The sequence below is a fragment of the Elgaria multicarinata genome, chromosome 3 (genome assembly GCF_023053635.1).
Source record: "Elgaria multicarinata webbii isolate HBS135686 ecotype San Diego chromosome 3, rElgMul1.1.pri, whole genome shotgun sequence".
In the NCBI taxonomy this organism is placed as follows: Eukaryota; Metazoa; Chordata; class Lepidosauria; order Squamata; family Anguidae; genus Elgaria; species Elgaria multicarinata.
This window is the reverse complement of record NC_086173.1, coordinates 54498292-54508938: the sequence shown is the minus strand read 5'-3', so window position 1 is coordinate 54508938 and position 10647 is coordinate 54498292. Positions and strand designations below refer to the sequence as shown.

The window sequence follows — 10647 nt, the reverse complement described above, 5'->3', positions numbered from 1 at the left end:
GCAGTTCAAATGTCTAATTGCAATATTAAGATCAGTTTGGCTTCAGTGATCAAGGCTGAAATCCTATGCACACTTATCCTGGAGCAGGCAAAATTGAACACAAGATTTACTTCTGAGTAAAGCACAAAGAGGATAACGCTGTAATGTTGTAAATTGGAGAGCACAAACACCTTTTTTTTTTCATTTGTTCCCACAAACATCATTCCCCTTGAAGGTAAGCCACTTTAATCTCTGAGGTGGCCTTGTTAACTACTACAAAAAAATGCTCAAACTGGTCATTTCTAATAGGTTGCTTTATTTTTGATATGCACAAACAGGAAAACCGCTGAGATTACTGCATTTCTAGACTCTTCTGCTTAAAAACAGCACCTATGAAAGGTAAAGAGATGGGGAAAGCATTAAAATTGGGAGCAGTGAAGATTGGAAAAGTTAAGAAGAATGAGGATGATGGCTAAAATTCAAAAGTGAAAAAAGCAGTGTTGATCTTTTTAAAAATAAATTTTAAGTAGGCCATCTCAAGGCTGTTTTGGGATGGAGTAGAGATTTCTAAGAACTTAATCAAATCAAGAGTAACAGCCATGTTCTTAATTCAATCCTTGACCAAGGTAAGAAATAGAGTGGCAGTTTCCATGATGCTGCTCTTAGCTGACAGCAGTCCAGTCAAACTGTAAATCGACTTTCTTCGACATTTTCAATGAAACCTGATCTTGTGAGCGATTGTGCTGATAACACGGTGGCAGCTTGTAGGATTAGGCACAGATACCCAGGAGGGAATGATTCATGCCTTGTCACTGTTACTGTGGGCCTCCCATATTATAAGAACTATGGTCACCCAGCCAAGTTCATCAGCACTAGTTCAGGACTGACAAACAAGTGTAATTAACCCATGCTGTGACAAACTCATTACCAAGAGATGTCATGAAGGACGCTGCTTAGATGGCTTAAATTAGCCTCCCCCACCCCAGCCTCTGGAGGACCACAGGTTACCCAGCTCTGGGTTAGATAAATACATGGGAGACTATGCCGATCAACAGCTATTGACCATAACAACTAAACTGAAACTCTCCAAGTTCACAGGCACTATAGCAGTACAGCTTTGCGTACCAAGCGCTGGGGAAAGCTGCAGGGCAGGGCTGTTGCCTTCATGCCCTTGCTTGCTAGCCATCCGAGGAACTTGGAGGCTGACTGCTGTTGCAAACAGAATGGTGGACTAGATGGACTCATGGTGTGATCCACCAAAGCTGCTCTTTTGTTCCTAACCCCACCTCTTCTGCTGCAGCCACTGAGATTTATGCTGTGACAGCTGCATTTTTCCACTTCTTCCTTTGGAAGAAGAGTGGATGGATAGAGCAGTCAACAGCATCCTTTGCAACATCCTACAGGCTGTTGATTGGCACAGAGCTGAGACTAGTGGTTTGGCCCCTGTAACAAGGAACAAGTCAACCAATGTAAGGTGCTGCTGCTGCTGCTCCTGTGGCCAAACACAACCTACAACTTTAGCTTTTGCAACACAAACTTATTTTTAATAAAATATATTACCAATTGCATCCAAATCATCAAACACTACATGATTTTATGTCAAAAGGGAAATCCACTATGATCTACCTGCCTGGTGCCAACATTGTTATCTTTTCGGTGCCAGGATAAGACTGACCTCTTTTCTCAGGCATTTGGCAACATATGAGTTTTTAAGTGGTCCCGGATCTGTCCTATGGTATGGTTGACTGTCCAGTTCTTTTTAGCTATATGCCGTCTTCGTGTATATTGTTTGTGTATTTTATGTAAATAGTTTTTAATCTTTGTATACTAAATTTTAATGTTTTTAATCTTTGTAAACCATCCAGACAGCCTTGGCTATGGAGTGGTATAGAAAGTCAATAAATAAATAAATAAATAAGCAAGCAAGCAAGGTTGAATAATGTGCCCAAGGGCCAAGAGGCACAATGGAGACTGGTTATGAAATAGAGACTTTCACTCAGTCTGTATACTCACAAGATTCCTTTATTTTGTGGGAGCGTTATTTTCAACAGGGGGAGGGGGAATTAAGTCAAGCTTACCTGTAATAAAAATCTTCTATTGCTGAAATGTAGCCATTCATATGGTTACACCTGTTTCAAAAGAAACGTTTTTGTTAAAATATGAAGTTAACCCCTCCAAAACCACAAAATGGGATTTGCTGGAACAACACTGAATCATGGCTTCTTTTTGTTCATATGCTCATTTCCCCTTCACCTCGTATTGTTGCTTTTTAAGGTGTGCAATGCTTCATGCTCAAGACGTATGAAGGAATAAATACACTCAGCTTCTCAAACCAATCACTAAAGCACAATGAACAAAACAATTCACACTCACGATCACTAAACGCTGAGAGCGACCAGAGCAGAAGGATCTCAGAAAACCATAGTTTGTCCAAAAAAGAAAACGCTTCAAACCATGTACACGCATCCCCAAACTTACACAAACAACTATAAGAGTTTAGAGCTCTTAGCCATTCAGAAATAGTTCAGTTGCCATACATTGTCCACAGACCACAATTACGTATCCCTGGCCCAAATTTTGTCATCCACTCTGTGGCAGCATAAAAGTTGTCATGCTGCTACCCTAATGCTGCAGACACAGGGCAGCCAACGGTGGATCCCAAACTACCTCTTATTAACTTAGTTCCAACACTGCTTGCCTTGACTTTACATTTCAAGTCAGTTCCTTCATTTCTGTTGTGTGCACGCAATCTCAGGAGTTAGCAGGCTTAGATTTTTATTCCTCAACGTATTACACCCCCTAATGAAACAGACCTGAGAATGTGCCAATAACGTGACATTTAAGACACCTACACATGTCACAAACAAAAGCAATTATGTGCAGGAGGTCTCTGTAAGGCACTTGCATCAGGCATGGAATCTGCTTAACAGCACTTGCCATTCTTCCCTCCGCAAAGATGTGCATGTGCATACGCAGGCTCCTACCCACCCACCTGCTGTTTGATGACCGTCCTACAGAAAGCTTGGCTATTCTGCTTCGCCATCATATCGCTTAGAAGGTGTTTTTGTTTGCTTTAAGAATCCAGTTTAAGAAGCAAACTGGAGTCTCACTACTTACCAGGGAGATCTTAGATACTGGATAAACAGCTTGCAGTCTTCCAAATCCTTATTTTCAACCTTCCCCTTTGGGTGGTAGAGGAGAAACAGAAATCCTGTACTTCTGCCCCATAGTGTTATGGTTCCAATGAGGCTAAACCCTCATGTAGGAAGTGACACTACTGTATCATGTAAACTTGGATTCGGTTTCTTCCCAAATGTCTTTCTCCTTTGTTGTGACTGTAAAAGATCAGATGAAATGAGGTGATCAACGAAGGTGGTTCCCCAACAAGGAAGTAGCAATCTCTTGCTCTAAGCACGATACTGGGAAGAATGCTCCATACTCTGATGTAATGCTCATAGATAAACACACATACACACACAATACATACTATGTTCCAGGGAACCCTAGGATACTCAGACAGCTTATCGTCAGTTCCTCAGGGAGAAGACTATTAACAGCAGTCTAGCTTCCCTGGAAAACCACCTGCTCATCATTACCATTCTTCTTGGGTGCATGTTATATAGCAGTCACGTGGTTCATTCAGGCTGGCAGGAAGGCCCAAGAGGTCTGCCCAGCACCCCCATATGGACTGAATGTGTGCTTTAGATGGTCCAGAACTGCTGCAATCTGAGGGGCAAAAAATCAGGAAACAACCAGGACTACTACTGCCTATGGTAACATAGGCTTTATACTACTGCTCAAGAGTTCTACAGCAAACATGTTAATATGGGTTCTGTGAAGGTAGAAAGTCAGGAAACAGGTATGATACACCCTTCACTTGGGTTTTAGGACAAACACAGGAAGCTGCATCTAGCCCAGTATTGTTTGCTCTGAGTAGCAGCAACACTCAAGCAGAGGTCTGTCCCATCACCTATTACTTGAACTAAAGCTTCTCCCAGATCAGCAATACAATAAAAGAGACAATAGACTTTTAGAAATATGTCTAGAGAGCGCCCTTTGTGTCAAAATAGTGACTGACCAGTCCGATAACATTCGCTGTCGCATCATAGATGCAAGATGTATGTGCTTTTTCAAGATATGCTTCAATGTTGCTGCTTTTTGTGAATCTTTAATTGACTCATCAAACATAAAACTAAAGTACATGGTGGTTCTATTTAGGGATGTGCTCCGCTTCTCTTCGGTTCAGAGAAGCAGGAGCGAGGAGGCCTAATTCGCCTCCGGAAAAGGCGGAGGCGAAAAGTGTCAGGAGGGCTGCGGATCGAGGCGAAGAGGATCGCCTCAATCCGGAGCTTCGCCTGCAGGTAAGTGGGGGGAGGGGGACTAATCTGGCGCCGCCATCCATACGGCGGCAGCAGCGCCAGGTAAGGGAGCAGGGAGGCTTACCTTCCTCCGTCGCGGGCTTCAATTGAGGCCCTGGTTGAAGCCGGAAGTGAAGGCCGAGGCCTCTTCCGGCTTCAACCGGGGCCTCAATTGAAGCCCGCGACGGAGGAAGGTAAGTAAGGGGGCAGGGTGGGTGGGTGGGTTATCTTGCGCCGCCGCCTTCCATATAGTGACGGCGGCGAAGCCGGACCTCGCTCCGCAGAGCGGGAGACGGGCGGTGCAGCGCGAAGAGGATCGGGCCCAATCCGGATTTTCCAGATCGGGCCACGAAGCGGATTGGGGGTCCGTGCACACCCCTAGTTCTATTGCCTTGGAATGGTAAGGTGACTACTTCTATTGTAACAGCTTTTCATGGGGCATTACAGTGTTAAAATAAAAACATCGGCTTTCAGATGATTGGCAATGGACTGTGCCTCAGGGAACTGCATCGTAGTTTGTATCGCAATCAGTACCGGGGGGGGGGGGGGGGGGGAAATCCCTGCTAGAAAATGTAATCCAACAACTGAAGGCTGACACACACTTGCTGCAGGAAGGAAGAAGTGATCACAGCTAACTCAAGTTTACATTCAGAAAGCATTTTAGTCTCTTGCAAGGGATTGCCAAGACAACTGTGAGAAAGCAAAGTACACAAGCCTCAGTTGATACTCATTTTCCCTCATAGCTGAGTTTTCAGACAGGGATAACATCACATCACAGGCTTTTGGGGACAGAGAAATAACTCAAGATCATGATTGATCTGAAAAATTGTAAGTGGACCAAATGTGCCCTCTGTGGCAGCCAAATACACTTATCCTGCAAGGTAGGTTAAGCTGAGAGACAATTAACTGGCCCTAAGTCACCAGCCTTCTTCTTTGCCGAGTGAGGAACTGAACCTGGGTCTCCCTAATTCTACTGTAAGCTAGTATCTATGCCACATTCACTCTCAAATGTATGAGGTACACACACACACACACACACACACGAAGTACAATGAGATTAATTTTCTCTTGGTGTTTCAGAAATGGCCTGCTATAGTGAAGAAATTATACCCTTGCCTCTTTTTAAGACTGTCCATATTCTGATGCATTAAAAAGACCTAAAGCCATGAAAGTTTCTTCAGCATCTACACAATGGATATTTTTTTCTCTCTTAATCAGGGCTAACACACATCATTAGGATTACCACAAAGGTAGAATGGAATAATACCAGGGTTCCTTAGAAGAAGGTTGGGATGTAAATGAAGTAATTATTTCTTACTAGGTCAACCTCTAATAACATGCAGGAATAAGAATTTGTATCTGATTCAGAGTCCAAAACGCAACCCCACTTTCACTCACTATTTTTCAGACTGCCTAGAACTTTGTAATCAGTGTATTATCAACAGGAATGGAGGACTATATTTACCACAAGACACACAAATAAGCATTACCCTACGCTTCTTACCAGGCCACAGTTGCTTCTAAGTGCACTTTCGAGTCCAGAGGAAGATGTTCTGCACTCTGTGGACCAAAATATTGTTAATTGCGTTAAAAAAATTATACACCACTTCAAATAATTTTTCTTCAGTAGCAATGTAAAATCCACTGCAATTTAGTGTTGCAAGGAATGAGAATCGTTTGAGGAGTAAACTGTTTAAACTATCAGATCAAATTAAGGGCTGGATCCAGATTTAGATGCATACAACTGGGCTGACGGAAGCAGACTTCTCCACCCCCTACTCCCCATGGCAGCCACTCTAGGCCCTCCAACATGCAATACAGGAAGTTGGGGGACCCTGCTGAATGGAAGAGGCTGTGTGCAGGGAAAAGTAGAGAATCCCTGAAAATTGCATGGAGGCACCTTCCATGAGCAGAGCTTGGGCCACAAAGGTGCCTCTGCTCGATTTTGGGGGATTTCCCCCATCACAACACATCTAGAGGGCACCAGGTTGAGGAAGCATGTTCTAGAACACGTACCCACATCATCACGAATCCATCACATTTTCATATTTCAATATACTTGCCTAATGAATCCAGTTCCATTTTTGCAAACATACTGGCCTGGTTCAGATGCAAACAGGAAGCCATGGTTTCCCACTGCCGAAACTCACCTCCTTGGGCTCTGGTGCTCCCTTGCTCCTTTGCAGCCATGAGGAGATTGGATGCATTTGCTTTTAAACAGCCCACAATTCCCATCACGTTCCAATGTAGTTAACTGTCATTTCTTTAAAAATGGATGCTTCCAATAGCCTCATAGCCACAGAAGAGAGTGTGCAATCGCATGGCTCAATCACATAGTAGCAAACCAGTTTCTCATTACATCTGAACCAGGCTGAAGGAGTTTGAAAAACTATCTGGGCATTTGGAAAACAGCAGAACTTCGAGACATAATTTTCTATTTGCCTTCCCCATCAGGATTCAACACTGGCATATCTTCCGTACTTCTCTCCAACTCGGGATCAAACTAGACGTGACTTTGGACACATTTTTGAATTGCATGCTTGCTGCTGGCCACGTCTTTGTTTACAAAAGAGCAGCTGCAGGACCAGAGGGAGAGGGTAAACCTCCCTCCGTGCCATTTTCTCATGAAAATTCCCTCCCCTCAAACACTGCTAAGTACCTCAATTTAAATGCAATTTAAATCAGGGCAAATAGCAGCAACCAGGGAGAGGAATTTTTTTTAAAGTAGAAACATGGCTCAGGGTGAAAGGGTTAAACTCTTTCCCAGTCTTGATCCAGATCCACCCCCCTCAACCCCTGTTGTTTTTTTAAACTGAAGTGGCTACTTCCAAGCATGTGATGAAAGTCACGTCTCATTTGACCTCAGCCTGCTCAAGGAACGACTTGGCCCTCTTCCTTACATACCCATCCCTACTTCCCTCTCCAATATTACTATATCACACACATTATCTCAACAGATTTTACAACACTATTTGGTAAGGAAGATTTCCCCCTCTATTACAAAGCCTTGTCCTTCCAAGCAGCCATGTGAATGGAGTGGCATACGCTGGGTTGAGAAATTGCCCGCAGGCTCCTGTACATGCCATTGCAACCAACTGACTTTCTGAATGGCCAGTGTAATGCACTGACAAATGCGGATCCTTCTCAATTGCTTCCCCTGCCCTGAACTAGTTACTTTTATCTCCATTCACATAAAAATCAATTGAGTTTCCAAATGGAAACTATGATTGAATAAAAAGCCAGGAATATGTTTTGATCCTGGCTTATTTCAATAAGGGGAATTTGTGGCCCATTATTCCTGATCACTGACCCTTCTGGTTGCGGCTGATAGGAGCTGGAGTCTAACAACATATGGAGGGCCACAGGTTCCCCATGGCTGGCTTAAACTAGTTTGTTCTTTTCAGATGCAATAATAAACTAGTTAGTGTTCAACAGGAGTGGATGCTTCTAATATCTTTCTTGTGGCTGTAAAAATGAGGGGTCTATAGATCAGCATTACATCCACATTAGGCTGCAATATAGGGGATATACTGGCCTAGCTTACAGTCTATTGAGATAGTATTTGCAGCTGCACTAAAATTATGGGGGGGGGGAGCAAGGGGAGATTGGAGCATCTTTGTGTGCCTTTGTGAGATAATGCCCCCCCCCCACGTTTTACAGAAACCAGAGTTCAGCCTCTTACAGCCATCTCAATGCATTCCTATGTGGCCATTTTGCAACTAACCTGATTTTTATGTAGATGAGTATAGATGTGAGAGTGGGGGCAATTTAGCAAGATAGAACGTATGCCAATAAAAGGCTGTAGCCATTTAGAAGGGCAATACTTTTCTGTTTTAGCTGTTTAAAGATGGTTCCTGAAAATCACATGTAAGTAATTACAACTTTGGCTTAGCACCTTCCAACTGCCTATCCAGTGTTCCTATTGGAAGTTAGGGACCTGTGCATGCCAGTGGCCAATCTGTTATTCGTTCCAGTGTGTGCTTTACCAAGGACGATGCCACAGTAGCAAGTGGGGCCACAACCCCATGATGAAGGCACACACAGAAGCAGGCAGACCACAGTGAAAGTCTCCTCTTGGGGCAGTGAGACTCAGTGGATTTGTTATGTGTGATCCCTAGAACATCAAATAACAAGATCATAGGCATATGCTCACCATTGGGTATAATGAATCAGAAAGGCACATCATGTGGCTACATCATGTACATAATCTTTTCAATGATGTGTTAATTTTACATCATGTGAGGAACCTTTGCATCTTCATGTCTTGTCTGCACTGCAGCCTGGGAACAGGATAGGACAAGATTAGCGACAACTGTTCAAATAAGATATTCTACTACTTTCAGAGTTCCCCAAAGCTGAGCTTCAGATTCCACAACTCCACAAACCGGAAAAGCTCCCATTTCAGACAGGGATAACTTTTGTATCATCATAAGTTCAGCTCTATACAAGAAAAACAAAATATGTTTGCTTTTGCTATGTGCAGTTTTTTCTTCTAGCATTTCTTATGAACACCAAAACATGTTTCTTCCTGGTAGCGACATCTAGTGGACACTGCTGAAATACTACAGCACAGCTGTGGACTGAGGAACATTTTAGTTGTCCTCCAATCTACAGACTTGATTCGGTTTCATACGGCACAGGATAATGAGGCTATGCTAGGAAATAAGTGACAATAAGATCTCTGAAAGAATGCGCCTGTAGGAGATTCCACAAACTTATTTCTCAAGTGTAGCCAAGTCTTAGTCTTTCCCTCTCATGACCAGAGATAATCCTATCAGTTCATAGGTTTCCATTACGCCAAATGGTGAAAAAGGTGAGATCAGTGCAATCTCAACAGGTGTATTAGGATTCTTCAATACGAATTCACTGTGCTGCCCTACCCTACTCACACCCATCCCATGAAAGTGAACAGTGCTGGAAGACAGTGCTGGAAGACAACGAGGTCCTAAAAGGCAATAGAGTTCTGACCTGTTTAAATAGTTTACCCACCTTTAGGAACTAAGGGAAAGGAGAGGCAGGGGGCACTCACAAAACACAGCTAAGAAGTCCCCCCCGCCCCGCCCCATCCAAGTCAACCTCCCCAAATGTGCGCACGCACACCATTTCTTGGCCACTGTCTCTGTGTGCCTATGAGGCCAGACTACAGAAATAGACTGGCCGCTGTTATAGCCAATCCCTATTGCCCACTTACAATAATTCACTATTAATATTCATCAGTGGATGCTGGAGAGGAGATTGTTGAATCAAGTCAAGACATTTCACAGATAAGTCAGACCTTTGACGCTGTGATGGATGCACTGCTCTGAGCTCTCTGTTACAATGAAACATTTTTAAAATAAGGGGGTGCTTTTTAATGTTTTTCAGAACTGCAACTTCCTGAAACATTGGCTGAAAATAAAGGATGCTCTGCAATCTTTCCTTATGGCCGCTATTTTTTTAAAAAGGACACCAGTAGATTCCACCTTAACATGGCATTTTCCTAGCGCAGTTCAATGCTCTACCCTTAGACTTTTTAGGGCCAGCACTATATATTCTGCACCACCCCAAAACTCAGCCCCCTTTACGGCTACAGACTCACTGCGAACTCAGGAAACACACACAATTCCGTCCCATGTTCGTCCTCATCTCCTCCACGCATCTACAAAAGGAAGAAAGGGAAAAGACCGATGAATGCACAAGCCTTTCTCATCTTACGGAAGGGAGACCCATCGCCCATTTTACTCGCACAACAGAGCTGGGATACGCGAAACGGAGGGGGGTGGGGGAGACGACACTTCATATCACGAGTAAACTTAAGATAAAAGGGAGCCAGCCAACTAATAAGCTCCCGTGGCGACGCCCAAACGGTCGCGGGATAACTATCACGGCCTAGCATCTCCTCAGGAGCATTAGTTAGAAAGGATTACATGAGATCCTACAAAAGGCCCCATCTTACTCACCGCCAGCGCTGCTATGTTCATCCGCTAAGGCCGGTAGAAAGGAAGAAGAGACCGAACGCGCCTGCGCAAACTCAGACCCGTATTTCCTCTCAGGGGAGAATCTCGTTTTACCTCTCGTGAGACCGAAGGCTCTCTCGGGAACTGTAGTTGTGTTTTTGTTTTCTAATCTAATCCATTTAGTGGAGGAGGTTATACTTGCGAGCAATATTCACCGATATTTGCCCTGGTTCGGAGGCAAAACAGGAAAAGGTTTCATTTAAAAACCAAATGCGAAAGCAAGGAAAACCCCGTAGGGGAGTAAAAAATAGCCAAAGGCAAGGGTGGAACCAAGTAATCTACAATAATATTATTAGTAAAAGTTTTATCTCACT

At 43.7% G+C, this 10647-nt stretch overlaps 1 long non-coding RNA gene and 1 other non-coding gene across 2 annotated transcripts; both read right to left on the bottom strand.

Moving 5' to 3' along the window:
* Positions 1-275: 275 nt before the first annotated feature.
* LOC134394695 (uncharacterized) lies at positions 276-10313 on the bottom strand. The gene is made up of 7 exons (XR_010025194.1): positions 10277-10313; positions 9916-9975; positions 8491-8617; positions 5842-5897; positions 3097-3314; positions 2058-2108; positions 276-369 (listed from the first exon to the last, which is right to left on the bottom strand). It is a non-coding gene; the product is annotated as an uncharacterized LOC134394695 (long non-coding RNA).
* LOC134397082 (small nucleolar RNA R38) lies at positions 8693-8775 on the bottom strand. Its single transcript, XR_010025350.1, has one exon. It is a non-coding gene; the product is annotated as a small nucleolar RNA R38 (small nucleolar RNA).
* Positions 10314-10647: the final 334 nt, after the last annotated feature.